General features: G+C 47.9%; 1 protein-coding gene across 3 annotated transcripts in view; it reads right to left on the bottom strand.

The window, feature by feature from the left end:
- ITGB1 (integrin subunit beta 1) overlaps positions 1 to 15,476 on the bottom strand; it is a 229,203-nt gene that overhangs the window by 144,188 nt on the left and 69,539 nt on the right. The gene's annotated exons all lie outside the window — the stretch shown is intronic.

The following is a 15,476-nucleotide window of genomic DNA, read 5'->3' as shown; positions in this document are numbered from 1 at the left end:
GTGCTCGGAGGAGTGTATCTATTACCGGACCCGAGTATCCTCTTTTCTTCAGTCTAGCCCTCTCAATGGCCAGACCGTAAGAGAGAATTGAGCTGGATCCTCGTGGAGGATGGGACCTTGCCGCAGCAGGTCCCTGTGTGGAGGCAGGGGTAGTGGATTCCCTGCCAGTAGTCTTCTCATGTCTGCGTACCAGGGTCTTCTTGGCCAGTCTGGGGCCACTAGAAGAACCAAGCCTCTGTGCCGCTGAATCTTGTGTATAATGGCGCCCAGCAGGGGCCATGGAGGAAAGGCATATAGCAGGATCCCCTGAGGCCATGGCTGTACCAGAGCATCGATCCCATGGGAGAGAAGATCACGCCTGCGACTGAAGTATCTGGGTACTTGCGCGTTGGACCTGTCCGCTAGTAGGTCCTTGCCTGGAGTCCCCCACTGATCCACAATCATCTGGAAAGCTGTGGGTGACAGCTGCCATTCCCCTGGGTTTAGGCTTTCTCTGCTGAGGAAGTCTGCCGTGGTGTTGTCCTTCCCGGCGATGTGGACGGCGGAGATGTCCTGGAGATTTGCTTCCGCCCAAGTCATCAGAGGGGCTATTTCTAGGGATACCTGTTGGCTTCTGGTTCCGCCCTCTCGGTTGATGTATGCCATTGTGGTGGCGTTGTCTGACATCACTCTGACCGCTCTGTTGCGAAGTCTGTGGGCAAATCGCAGGCACGCTAGCCTGACTGCTCGTGGCTCTAGTCGGTTGATGTTCCATCCTGACTCTTCTCTGTTCCACCGCCCTTGGGCGGTGAGTCCTTCGCAGTGCGCTCCTCATCCGTTCAGGCTGGCATCTGTAGTGAACAGGGTCCAAGCTGGGGAGGACATTCTTGACCCCCGGCTCATGTGGCTGGGCTGCAACCACCACCGTAGCTGATTCCGTACTCTGGCTGGTAGAGATAGGTGTACGGTGTAGTTCTGTGATCGTGGGCTCCACTGAGATAGGAGGGAGCGTTGTAATGGTCTCATATGAGCCCGCGCCCATGGTATCACCTCCAGAGTGGATGCCATAAGGCCGAGGACCTGTAAGTAATCCCAAGCTGTGGGTCGGGTGGCGCTCAGCAGGGCCAGCAGACTATTCCGGAGCTTTGATCTCCTCTTGGAGGTCAGACTGACCTTGTCTTCCTGGGTGTCGAACCAGACTCCTAGGTATTCCAGCGACTGAGAAGGCTGTAGGGAACTCTTGTTCAAGTTTACAACCCATCCTAGGCTTTCCAGAAGAGCTATAACTCTGTTGGTTGCCTGGTGGCTCTCCTCCGGTGATTTCGCCCGGATCAGCTAATCGTCCAGGTAGGGATGGACGAGGATTCCCTCCTTCCTGAGGGACGCTGCTACTACTACTATGACCTTGGTAAAGGTCCGCGGCGCGGTGGCTAACCCAAAGGGTAAAGTTCGGAACTGGAAGTGGTGGTCCAGGACCTTGAAGCGTAAATAGCGCTGATGCTCCCGATGGATTGGGATATGCAGGTAGGCTTCCGACAGATCTAGGGATGTGAGAAACTCCCCTGGCTGTACTGAATTTTTGACAGACTGCAGAGTTTCCATGCGAAAGCTGGGGACCCGTAGGTAATGGTTGACTGCCTTGAGGTCCAGGACGGGCCAGAAAGTGCCCTCCTTCTTGGGCACGATGAAATAAATGGAATAATGCCCAGAATTCATCTCCCTTGCAGGCACTGGGATTATGGCCTTTAGGGACAGGAGCCTCCGCAAAGTAACTTCTAGGGCCGTCCTCTTGATGGGCGAACAAGGAGATTCCACAAACTTGTCCGGCGGAAGACGAAGAAAATCCAGGTAATACCCTTCTCGGATGATGGCGAGGACCCTCTGATCAGAGGTAATCTTGACCCACCTGTGGTAGAAGAGGGATAGCCTGCCCCCTATGGCCGCTACCCCCAGATGGGTCGGCTGATTGTCATTGTGGGGTACGGCCGGGACCTGAACCCGAGCCGGTTCCCCTCTTGTTATGCTTAGGCCGAAAGGACTGGTTCCTGGCCTGCGAACGAGGTGCTTGGTAGTGAGTCCTGTAAGGGTTGAAGCGCTGAGAGGTTCTACCTCTGGATGGTCTAGGAAAGGGGCGCTGGTTCCTCCTTGACTGGTCTTCTGGTAGACGAGGTAATGGAGAGGCGCCCCATTTATTGGCCAGTTTCTCAAGGTCGCTGCCGAACAGGAGGGATCCCTCGAAGGGCATTCTCGTGAAGCGTGTCTTGGAGGATGAGTCGGCCAACCAATTACATAGCCAGAGCTGTCTCCTGGCTGCCACTGAGGATGACACTCCCTTGGCTGCCGTACGGACTAAGTTGGAGACTGCATCAGTGAGGAACGAGAGAGTTGATTCCATTTCCTCTCCCGGGGTGTGGTTCCTAGCCTGTGATAAACAGGAACGTGTCACCACGGTGCAGAAGGTCGCAATTCGTAGGGACAGGGCTGCCACCTCAAAGGCTTGTTTCAGAATTGTGTCCATGCGCCGGTCATGTGTATCCCTGAGGGCCATCCCCCCCTCCACCGGAATGGTGGTGTGCTTCACAATTGCGCTAACTATGGCATCTACCTGGGGGCACGCCAGCTTCTCCTTGGTTGCCGGGTCTAAGGGGTACATGCCAGCCAAGGCCCAACCCCCTTTGAAAGAGGCCTCCGGCGTATTCCATTCCAGATCGATTAGCTGCTGGGCTGCTTGTAGGAGGGGAAAATGGTGAGACGTTTGGCGCAGGCCCTCTAACAGAGGGTTCATTCTAGGTTCCCCTGGGGCGTCATGGCCCGGGATAGCCAGCTCTGACAGGCATTGAGAGATCAGGCCTGGGAGATCCCTTCTCAGAAAGAAGCGCCTCATGGTCCGACATGGTTCAATCCCAGAGGGAAGTTCTCCCTCCTCGGGGAACTCGTCGTCTTCCTCAGGGTAATCTAAATCCCCATAAGTGGGGGTTCCGGGTGGCGAGTGGCCGTGCCTAGGCCTTGAATGCCCCGGGGCCGGGTCATCCGGTACGTATGGACCCGCTCAGGGAGCAGCCTGCATTGTGACAAAGGCATGAATCCCCTTGAATAAATCCACCCAGGAGAGCGAAGCAGGATCTGGTCTGAGGGGTACCAGGTCACTCGGGTTCCCCGGCTGCTCACCGCTGCCTGCTAGGTCCGGGGTGTTCCCTGAGGAACTGTCAAGTATGCTGGGCTGCGACCGGTCCTGGCCTGGAAGTCCCAGGGCCTCTTCACATTGGGCACATAGGGAGTCTGCTTCCTCGCCCTGTGTGGCTCTGAGGTTGCATGCCGAGCAGAGGCTTACGCCCGATGCTGGAGGTGCCGGCTCCGCCGATGCATGGGCTCTCTTACGCTCCCATGTGCGTCTACGAACAGACGCTTATCAGCGGGCGCTTATGAACGCGCGTCTAACAGTTGTGCGCCCAACAACGTGCGCCCAACGCGTGGTGACGAACCAGGCAGGCAAATGGCAACCTCCGTGGCAGCTCTGCGAATCCTCACTTCCTCGGAGACCAACAAGAAAAGATGTACGCCTTACCTTGTCTTCGGCGCTTCCCGGTTGCAACCCGGGCGGTCTCCGGCTGCAGGGGGAGAGGGTGAGTACCTTCACCGCTGCGCTCGAGGAAGTGCACCCGCTGCCTCTGGGCCGCGCCCGAACTCGTCCGCTTGGGGGCGAAGTCCACGCCAGGACCGAGGCTGCCTCTAGGCCGAGCCCTTCACACTCGGGGGCTAGGTCCCTGCTGCGATTCGGCCACCGGACCGAGGCACTTACCTCCGAGGGACCACGGAAATCACCTCGGGAAACTCAACTGGGGGAGGGACAGAGTGGTATCACCGCAGGAGTGCGGGGTTCGTCTTCAGGTAGGCTTCTTCTAGGCATTTAGTCGTGTAGAATTTGGAAACACGCTCAGCGAGCGTGAGGTAGCTCCAAACTGCTTTGGAGACGGAAATTACTGAATTGCTGCACTTCCTGTGGGGGTATATGTACCCGTGCTGACATCAAATCAGTCTCCAACTGCTAGCACGAGCACGCTATACCCACTTGTTTTGAGTCCATCTGCTACACGCTAGGAAATCACTATTTTCATAATAGTTGTTTGTAAATCAGTAACCATTTACCCATCATACACATTCATTCAACAACCCCATATTAATTAGGTATGGGGATATAGTATTGTGTTATGGGGAATACTTATGTGGTTTTAATATGGGGTTGTTGAATGAATGTGTATGAATGATGGGTAAATGAAGGTTAATGATTTACAAACAGCTATTATGAAAATAGTGATTTTATAATATATGGAGGATAAAGTATACATTCACATACATAAATTAAGACTATTCTAATTTGTAATAATAAATATAGTAAAGTTTCATTCGTACATGCATGTTTGAATGGATTAATGTATTTATAATTTGTGTAATATGTAATATTGCTATTACCCCATGTAAGGATTTATGAGTTATTACTCGTGGTGGGGGTTGTAATATAGACTCTCTGTTGTATGTACCTTACACAGCAAAACTACATCAGTAGGGTTGCTTTGATAAATTGTCCTTCTCAAAAATACCCACACAAATTTGCACCTGCTTTCTAGCCAGATACATTTTTGGGGGCGGCAAATCCACATGTAGTTTTGAATATTCAAAACTATGCTCTTTGTTGCCATCACCGATCTAACCTAATACCTGATGGAATGCCTACTAAGTACACAGGTATGTGTGTTATTGAGGTATGTCCATAATTTTATTCATGTAGATGGTTGGCAATAACAGTTCTGCATGCATAACTGGATTGTGCAACTAACTGGCAGTAGTTAACTACACAATCAAGTTAAAGTGGGCCCTTGACTTACGAACAGCTTGGGTTACGATCAACATGTCAGGGTTTGACTTACGAACAAAATTCGAGTTATGACCATAATTTTCGGTTTCGAGTTATGACCAAATTTTGAGTTACGACCCCTGCCACGTACGTGTGGGTTTTTGGGTTTTTTTTCGCGAATTTGGCTGTGTATCACATTTTTTTGGACTTGGAGGGCGGGACTTCTACAGGGATGGCTGGTTACTGTTGCTGCTTCTACTAATGGGACTGGTCCATCCCAGGCGCATGTGGGCAGACCCGGCACGCAATTTCAGCAAACAGCATCGGGGGACATCACTCAGCTGACAAGGTACAGTAATATGCTCAGAAGCGGTTGGTAAGAAGAAAAAAAAGTGTATCTGGGGTTGGTGTTTTTTCTGTTAGGTTTCTTTTCTTTTTTTCTCCTGCAGAACAGTACTTTTATCAAAAAAGAGTTCAAAATGGCCCAAAAAATAAAGAAAGCAATCACAATTGAGAAGAAGGAAATTGTGCAGAAATTTGAGAGTGGCGTTCGAGTGACCCATCTCGCCGTCATATACAGAATGTCAAAATCCACCATTTCGACAATCTTACAAAGAGAAGATTTGTACAAGGAAGTTAGTGTGGCTAGAGGTATCACTCAAATTTGTAAGTCACGATCAACTGTGATAGAAGAGGTAGAAAGCCTATTGCTAGATGATGGCAGGTGATTGCCTGAGGGTCTAATTTGTGAAAAAGCTAGGGCTATAATGCAGATATAAAGGATAAGCCATCAACAAGTGAAAATGGTGAAATATTTTGTGCCAATAAGGGGTGGTTTCACAATTTTAAAGTAAGAACTGGGGGTTCATAGCATAGCTAGGCATGGTGAAGCTACCAGTTCTGATAGAAAGGCTGCTGAAAATTACATACCCCACTTTGAAATAATGACACAGAGAAATGGCTTTTCCTGTCAGCAAGTTTTCAACTGTGATGAAACTGGAATTTTCTGGAAGAAAATGCCCAAGAGAACATACATTACCCAGGAAGAGAAGAAAATGCCAGGTCACAAGCCAATGAAGGATAGGCTAACCTTAATGCTATGTGCCAATGCGAGTGGTGACCTCAAGATAAAGCTTCTCTTGGTTTATCACTCAGACCCCAAGAGTGTTCAGAAAACAGAATGTCATGAAGAATAGGTTAGGTGTCATGTGGAGATCTAAAAGAAAAGCCTGGGTAACAAGAGTCCTTTTTCTTGAGTGGATCAGGGAGGTTTTCTGTCCTACTGTATAGAAATATCTTGAGGACAAAGGATTACCACTCAAGGCTCTCCTCATCATGGACAGTGTTCCTGCTCACCTGCGAGTCTTGGAAAACGAGTTGGCTGAAGAATTCCCATGGCTCACAGTAGAATTCCTCCCACCTAACAACTCCTCTACTGCAGCCTATGGACCAGCAGGTCATAGCTAACTTTAAGAAGCTATACATCAGGAAACTGTTCCAGAAGTGCTTCCAGATGGTTTCAGATACGGATTTAACCCTTAAAGAATTCTGGAAAGAACATTACAGCATCCTTTCATGTGTGGGGTTAATAGAGAAATCCTGGGCCAATGTCTCTCAAAGGACATTGAGATCTGCCTGGAAGAAAGTGTGGCCTAAAATTATAGAAGAGGAGCCAGACCCTGCAACTGACCCTGTGGTTAATGACACTGTCACTATAGCAGAGTCCATAGGCTTGCAGGTAGACAAGTGCTGATGTTGAGGAACTGGTGGAGGAACACTCAGAGGAATTGTCTACAGAGGAACTTCAGCAACTTCTGGCTGAGCAACAGAGAATGGCAGCAGAGGAGCTTACTGAAGAGGAGGAGGATCAACAATCACTACAGCAAATTTCCTCTTCTGGAATTAAGGAAACCCTGAAAAAATGAATAGAGCTACAAACATTTGTAGAGAAGACCCACCCAGACAGAGGAAAAGCCAATCATTGCATTCACTTGCTTAATGATAATGTTATGTCATACTACAGAACAGTGTTGAAGAAAAGACAGAAAGACAACCTTAGACCAGTTTTTAGTTGCGAAAAGGTTGAGACCAGGTGAGCCAGAAGCAGGTCCTAGTGAGCTATAGACTCCCCCCAAGGAGAGAAAGGACACCAGAAAGCCAGATTCCCGATGTTCTTATGGAATGGGACTCTCCTTCTGAACAATAACCACCTTCCATTTCATCCCCCGATGATGTTGCTTTCCCTCCCCCCTTCCTGCAAACCAAAGATGCCAACTTTTAAATAATTAAATGAAAAATAAACTTGGATTGTTTTTTCTGGTAGGCTAAGCACATTTTATAACTTTTTGGTGAGTACACTAGGGAAGTATAGGTGTTTCTGGTAATTACAGACCTCATACAACCATTTTTTATTGTAGAAATGGTGCTTTTCAGAGGTCTGGAACGCATTATGGGTTTTTCCATTATTTCCTATAGAAAACAAAGTCTTGACTTACAACCAGCCCTCTGGAACCAATTGAGTTCGTAAGTCAAGGGCCCACTGTAATTGCATTCACATTGCAAATGATTTTACATTGGACCAATAACATCAAAAAACTGACACAATGACTCAATGACAGAGTGGCACAGTGGTTAGAGCAGCTGGCGGAGAATCAGGGAAACCAGGGTTCAAATCCTACTTTTCCCACTGACACTTCTTGTGACCTTTAAGCAAGTTACTTTGTCTCCCGTTGCTTCAAGTACCTACTTACAGGCTGATGCAATACCTTGCTCTCAGGCTACTGCACAGATTAACCTGCAGATGGACGCGCATCCATAACCCCTTATGCAATAAGGAGATTAACGCATCCAAAAAGTGTGTCCAAACCAGCGTGCAGCTAATAGCACTCATCACATGTAAATATCCAGTTAATGAGGCAGTCTTTTGCATTGAGTGTCACATGTATGATTTTTTCACCCGCTGGTGAGAGATTTTATGTATGCACTCTGTGCAAAGAGCTCCTGGCTCTCAGGGAACAAGTCCAATCTCTGGAGGTTAGAATGGCAGACTTGAAGGAGCTGAGGCAGACAGAGGTACATTGATGAGACCTTCAGAGACATAGTAGCCAAGTCCCAAATCAAGTCTGGCAGCTCCAGTGCTGCCATGGATCAGAAAGGTCTCCCAGTAGGAGAACATCACCCTGGTGTAGCAGGAAGTGATCCTGTAGCAAGGACCTGCCCTCCAGGTGATGTATTGTCCTCTCGCACAGAGGACAAGTCTCCCAGGGATACTGCCCAGGAAGGAAGGGTTAGGCTGGCCATCATAGTTGGTGATTCAATTGTTAGACATGTAGATAGCAGGGTGGCTGGTGGACATGAGGACTGCCTGGTAAGCTGCTGCCTAATGAGAAGGTGGCAGACCTCACGCGTCACCTAGATTACAGATAGTGCTGGGGAGGAGCCAGCTGTGTGGTACATGTGGGCACAAATGACATAGGAAAATGTGGGAGAGAGGTTCTGGAAGCCAAATTTAGGATTTTAGGTAGGAAGCTAAAATCCAGAACCTCCAAGGTGACATTCTCTGAAATGCTTCCTGTTCCACATGCAAGTCCCCAGAGGCAGGCAGAGTTCCAAAGTTTCAATGTGTGGATGAGACGATAGTACAGGGAAGAGGGATTCAGTTTTGTAAGGAACTGGGGAAACCTTTGGGGAAGGGGGGAGACTTTTCCAAAAGGATGGGCTCTACCTTAACCAGAGTGGAACCAAGCTGCTAGCACTAACTTTTAAAAAGGTGATAGAGCAGCTTTTAAATTAGAACAAGGGGCAAAGCAGACAGTTACTCAGTAGTGCATGGTTCGGAGGAATGTATCCTTGAAGGATACTAATGAAACAGGAGAGTTAGGGCATACCAGAGAGGTTCCAATAAAAGCAAACGTAGTCCATGTGCCTATATGTAAAAAATCACCTGAGCTAAAGTTCCAAATTATCCCTATCAACTAAAAAGCTGGTTGTTAATACAAACAAAAAACACACTTTGAAATGTCTGTATGCCAGAAGTCTAAGAAGTAAGATGGGAGAGTTAAAGTGTATAGCAGTAAATGATGAGATTGACATAATTGGCATCACAGAGACCTGGTAGAAGGAGGATAACCAATGGGACAGTGCTATATCAAGGTATAAATTATATTGCTGATAGGGAGGATCAACTTGGAGGGGATATGGTACTTATGTCCAGGGGGGTAGAGAGTCCAACAGGATAAAGATCATACAAGAGACTAAATGCTCAATAGAATATATGGGTAGAAATCCATGAGTGTTGGGTAAGAGTATAGTGACAGGAGTATACTACCGTCCACCTAATACTTTGAAATAGTCGGGTTCAGTGTGTTGCAGCAGTCAAAAAAAGACACTTTAATGCCCTCTTTAAACATAAAATATAAACTTTTACCCATTTAATCTCTAGCTACACAGAAGGCATTAGAGTTCCTTGGTTAACGTCAAAATAAGAATTAACTTTAGCAACAAAACCTGGACTAGTTCTTACCAACACCTTATGTGGAAACAAGTGCAAAAATCTGACAATTTGATCTCCTAGCTAAGCAAAATTAAACAAAATTATTTACCTTAATGTTTAACAAATAGAGAGCTTGAATCCATAGATTCAACTGGAGACTACATAAGAGCACAACATAATATTCAAGCTTTAACAAAAGGTAGAGACTTCAACAACTGCTCTGAAAAAGCTAACCAAAGCTTTTGAATTCCTGTGTTTAGCTACACCACAGAGCAAAGTATCTCCAGATAGTATGAGCAGTTTTGTTGGCAGAAGCCTTCCTTATCCCTAAAACTGATAATGGTGCAGTTATATATTTCAGGGATGTCGTCTCAATCTCTGGGCTGTTCGTTTTAGAAACTGTGGCCTGGGTTGAAGAATAAAGCCCTTCTTACAAAATCAACCAATTCTGGAATGCTGAAAGTTTCTTCCATCTTCAGGTCCAGCAATTCTGGAAAGCAAGGACAACTTGGCCAGAAAACTGCCACCTGTTTTACCCCTTTGCTAAAACTAAAGGTAGCATTACTGAAAAAAAACACAGAGAAGTGATTTTTTTTTTTTTTCAGGTCTTAGGCAGGTGCCAGCGACATGTTATCCTTGAAGTACGGAAATAAGACATGATGCCAAATGCATGCTTCTGTGCCCCTCAGAAGCCAGTCAATCACCGCTGCAACCATGTAACTCCTAGCTGCAGAGATTGTTTAGCCTGCAGCTTTACAACTTGGAAGTTTGTTCCTCCTCATCCTGGGACTGTTTCTAATCCTTCGCTTCCAGGGTAGCATGTTTTTCAGTTTGAGGAAAATAGGAGTCCGAGTAGGGTTTAGTGGCTATAGTATCTGGGTCCAGCTGTTATCTTGCAGTCTAGTTTCACCTTTTCCTCTGCTTGAGTTTTATTTCCCACCCTGATAAGCATTTCACTGATGTAGTTTTCATTCTCCCAGAGGCTTCTCAGTCTTGCCACTTCCTCTTTTGAGTTCTGCTACCTACAGACATCTTTCATACTGAGCCAGTTCCTCACTGTACATCAGGATATCTGTCTGGACAGCAGTAGAAGTAGTAACAGCTTTGACAATGTGTTTCCCAGCCATCCTTCTGCTATTAGGAGCTTATGGTATCTGTTGAAAGAAATAAGACCTACCAAAATCCTTACCTTTTCCTCAACTATCTACAAGTAAAATTAGCTAATCTGTGGAACCTAACTTCTAACTTCACCCTCCGAATCCTTATTTGTAGTCCCTATTTGCTTACTCACTTGTTGCTCAGAAGTATGTCTTTCTTCATACTACAATATGTATTTATAAATCTATGAGATATGCAGTTTAATGTAGCTCCCTTTCCAGAGTATTGTTGCTTAGGGTATAAAAGTAAACCAGACCAACTAGAAATAATTACCAACAAATCTGAGGCTGTTAAAAGGAAGCGCCCCCAGAAATTTACTTCATTACTTCGAGATTCACATAGAAAAAAAAATTGGTGTTCAGTACCTGAACCATCATCCATAAGCTTGGATACTCAAAATGGGGAGCATACCTAGCTATAAGGACTATTGGCTTGCTCTGTTACTCCAGTGCCTATGCTTATCCAATATGGGAATTTTCTACCCATTCATCAATTTAAAAAAAAACAAAACAAAAACACACACCTCAGTGCTGAATGAAAGCTGCCAAATTATAACAGACTGCCTTAAATCAACCTCAACAGCTTATATAACCTTACTGGAATAACCTAACTACACATCTGAAGAGTCATGACCACAGAGTGGAAATGGCAAACACAGAACACCCTCTATATAGTCATATCATGGCAAAACACACATTTGAAGTGACATAAACATAACAGAATTAACACTACACCTGTGACTGACCATGAGGCACTGTGGTAGGCACAATTTAGACAAACATGTAAATTTGAGTCACTGAGCAGCTTCCTGCAGGGGTAGAGGAGGAATGGATCACCCAGAAGGCCCTAAATTCCCTTCTGTACCCAAGTCAGCCGGTTCAGCGTTTACGTAGCAAAATAGGGATATTCTACCAGACCTGAGATTGTGATAACTGGCACACCATATGACACTTTTAGATCTACCCACAATGCAGGATCTTGCTGAAGCCATATCCAGTGCCGTGAAAGATACTCATCAGTGGAAAGAAATGACACTGATGGATGGACATGAGGAGACAAACTGCCCTATTCGTACTTAGAGAGCGCAACAGATTGCAACATAAAGTCATTGATATTATACGTCCTTCTCAAATGGCATCGATTAACTTAGTGGTACCTTTTATACAATTAATGATTTTATGACCAGAATTTACATCAGATACCATGTTCTACCACACCCTTAGCCAGTTCAGCTTTGCAGAAGCCTTGGTCACTGAACACTTCCTGTCTGGGTAGTCCCTAATCTTTTCTGATAAAGTCTTGCAGCAGAAGAACCAGCGATACTGCTCAGTGTTATGAGTGCAATTTATATATGGGAGTATGATTATGTACTGCCAAGTCCAATGCAGTTCCTAAATGGGGGAATTATGTTGTTGTAATGTCGGTAACTACATAAATGGGGAACACCAGCTCCTCCACTACTGGTTGCAGGTGAGGTGTATGGTTCAGTTTAAAATTTTAATGCTGAGTTTCAAATTGCTAGGTGGTAAGGGTCCTAAGAATTTTAAACTGCATTGGAAAATGCCCTCTACAGAATTGTGTTTAGCACAGTAGAGACAGTTTATTGTCCCTACCTGTAAAGTGACTTAAAAAGATTAGGATGTTTTCAATGACTTCTGCTTTGGAACGCGCGCCCGTCTATGTGCTTTCATTGGCTGGAGCGCCCAAATCGACGGGAGCTCAGGCCAATGAAAGAACGCTTCGCTCCGCTCGTGCCGGAGAGGGCACAGAACAGTGGGCTCTCACCTCACGCCGAGCCAGGAGAACCGGGACCTGCGCGGGGGGGGGGGGGGGGGGGGGGGGGGGGGGGGGGGGGGGGGAACGCTGCAAGCCGCTTCACAATTTGGCCGAGCCAGGAAGGAAGGAAGGATTGGGGTGGATGGAGCCCTAGCTGTGGCTGCAGGTGGAGAATGTGAATACAAGGGGAATGGATATGGAAACTTGTGCCAGACTGGACAAGTTGCTTAAACTGGTGGCCATTGTACTGCTGTTCCTGAGCCAGGAGAACTGGGACCTGCGCGGGGGGGGGGCCGCTGCGAGCCGCTTTCGCCGCCGGCTGCCCCTCCAGCGGGCGGCAGAGAAGGGAAGGGGCTGAAAAGCAACAAAAGGTAAGTTGGCACATGTAGAGCCGCTTCGGGAGGAGGGGATTTCGGTTTTTAGGTTTTCATGGGTTAAAGTTGGGATCCACTTCCTGGTGCCTGTCATTTCAAATGTCATTTGAAATGACAGGTACCAGCGCACCCAGGATACTGTATAGGCGTTGTATTAAGCGCCTATACAGTAAAATGGGTTGCGCGGGCCTAACGCTTCGCAGACGCGGCTTGCATTTGCAAGCAATTTAAATAGAGTATCGAGCGGTATGTGATCAGAACTGTGCGTGCGGCAAACGAGGGTGCGCCCGGCACTGCCGCACTCTAACGCGGCCTTACTGTATCGACCCGTATGAAAAGTGAAACAAAAATCTTAAATAAAATTGTCCTTAGCCCAAGCAAAGGCTCCTTGAAATAATCCAGCTGTACAGCATCTTGACTGAAGATTATGCACATTTCAAATTCATATTGGAATCACTCAGTCAAGCCCTTTATAAATGCACTGGTTCTTCATTCCCATTGCTTGGAAGATTCCCAGGGGAAAAGGAACATATCAAATTCCTCATGCTTCTGATAGCGGAAGCAAGGCTAAGACCACATTTTCTTGGAATGGTTTCCTGTTTTACCAGTAGATAAGTCTATTTTAGCTCATGCCTTTTCATTGATAGCTCAGCTACATTCTGGTACTACAGAAGATTGTTTTTAGGGCTTTTAAATAATTTTAAAACCTCTGGAAAGTCTTCAGTTGAATTCCAAAATCTTCCTCCACCATAAAAAGGTATGGATTGCACCATTTTCTGTATGAACACTTTCAGCTCGATACAGTAACATTCAGTTGAAGTTTTCTCGTCTGTAACGAGCTCCCTGCGCACAATTCCGACGCGTAAGGCAAATCAGCGATACAGTTTCCAGTTTCGCGCGTCCGTAGCGCTTCTTAAAACAGACGCGTAACCCTTCCCGCACCCGGCATGTAAATGAACGAATTAGCTGTATAATGAAGGAATTAGCTATTCCCCTCCGATACCGTAACGCGCGCTCAAGTTATCTCATTAGTAACGCACTGTTTTGCCGCGGCCGTAACGTGTTAGTTTACCGCCTCCCCCTAGTAGGAGTTAGGACTGTGAGTCTAGTAACAAATCCATCGACACCGCTTAAGACACTCAAAAACAATAAAACACAATTAAAAAAAAAAGCGATACAGAGATGATCGAGAAAATGTAATGATGTGGGACACATAAAACCTGTCAGAAGAAAAAATAAATTTTAAATACCTGTCTGAGGGCCGCGTCGGTCCAGGCTGCCGGCGGGATCCGGGGAGCCGGTGGTCGCGTGTTAAATCTAGGCCGCGGGCGGGTGGGCGCCTGTTCCAGGCGGCGGCGGCAGCGGCGGCGGGGGGACACGCGTTAGTTCAAGACAGCCGGCGGGCGGCGGGTGGTCGCGTGTTAAATCTAGGCCGGGTCGCACAGACGCGCATTCATCCAGGCGGAGGAGCCGGCGGCGAAAAGCCGCCGGCTCCTCCGCCTGGATGAATGAATGCGCGTCTGTGCGACCCCTGCGTTTCGGCGCTCAAGGCAGTCACATGCCGTGACGTCACGCCTTGAGCGCCGAAACGCAGGGGTCGCACAGGCGCGCATTCATTCATCCAGGCGGAGGAGCCGGTGGCGAAAGCAGCCGGCTCCTCCGCCTGGATGAATGAATTCATTCACTGCCGGTGGGGGTTGCCACTCCGGCAGCCCCCACCGGCAGTGAATGAATGCGCGCCTGTGCGACCCCTGCGTTTCGGCGCTCAAGGCAGTCACATGCCGTGACGTCACGCCTTGAGCGCCGAAACGCAGGGGTCGCACAGGCGCGCATTCATTCATCCAGGCGGAGGAGCCGGTGGCGAAAGCAGCCGGCTCCTCCGCCTGGATGAATGAATTCATTCACTGCCGGTGGGGGTTGCCTCTCCGGCAGCCCCCACCAGCAGTGAATGAATGAATGTGCGCCTGTGCGGACCCGGCCTAGATTTAACACGCGACCACCCGCCGGCCGTCTCGAACTAACGCGTGTCCCCCCGCCGCCGCTGCCGCCGCGCCCACCCGCCCGCGGCCTAGATTTAACACGCGACCACCCGCCGGCCGTCTCGAACTAACGCGTGTCCCCCCGCCGCCGCTGCCGCCGCACCCACCCGCCCGCGGCCTAGATTTAACACGCGACCACCGGCCCCCCGGATCCCGCCGGCCGCCTGGACCCACGCGGCCCTCCGACAGGTATTTACAAATTTTGATTTTTACACTTCCTGGTGCCTGTCATTTCAAATGTCATTTGAAATGACAGGTACCAGCGCACCCAGGTTACTGTATAGGCGCTGTATTAAGCGCCTATACAGTAAAATGGGTTACGCGGCCATAACCCTTCCCTACCGCTTTAAAGCCCCGGCATGCATTTGCATGCGATTAGAGGAGAGTATCGGGGAGTTAGTGAAGAGAACTGTGCGTGCGGGGAGGAAGGGTGCGCCTGACACTACCGCACTGTTTTTACCGCGGCCTTACTGGATCGAGCCGTTTGTAAGTTAAATCTTATGGGGGTGATCTATACCTAGGCATCTCAGGTTATGACTCTGGAGGAAACCCTGGAGACTAATCCAGTCAGTAGTAGGAGGATACACCACAAAAAGATTGCAAACTAATTTTCTGGATCACTGTCTCCCTGAAGAGGTGATGCAGACTTGTGTTACCAGAAAACGAGAGGACGCCAAAGGTGCATCTGGATGGACTAAAGATTGTCATTCAATCTGAGAAGTGAATCTTTATAACACTGGGTGATCAGAAGAAGTAGCATCATCGATGAAATATCCTTCATATAAACTGTGGACTCTAGCCAGACC

This window comes from Rhinatrema bivittatum, chromosome 2 (assembly GCF_901001135.1).
Source record: "Rhinatrema bivittatum chromosome 2, aRhiBiv1.1, whole genome shotgun sequence".
NCBI lineage: Eukaryota > Metazoa > Chordata > Amphibia > Gymnophiona > Rhinatrematidae > Rhinatrema > Rhinatrema bivittatum.
Note: the sequence above shows the minus strand (reverse complement) of the source record. Positions and strands in the feature narration are given on the sequence as shown.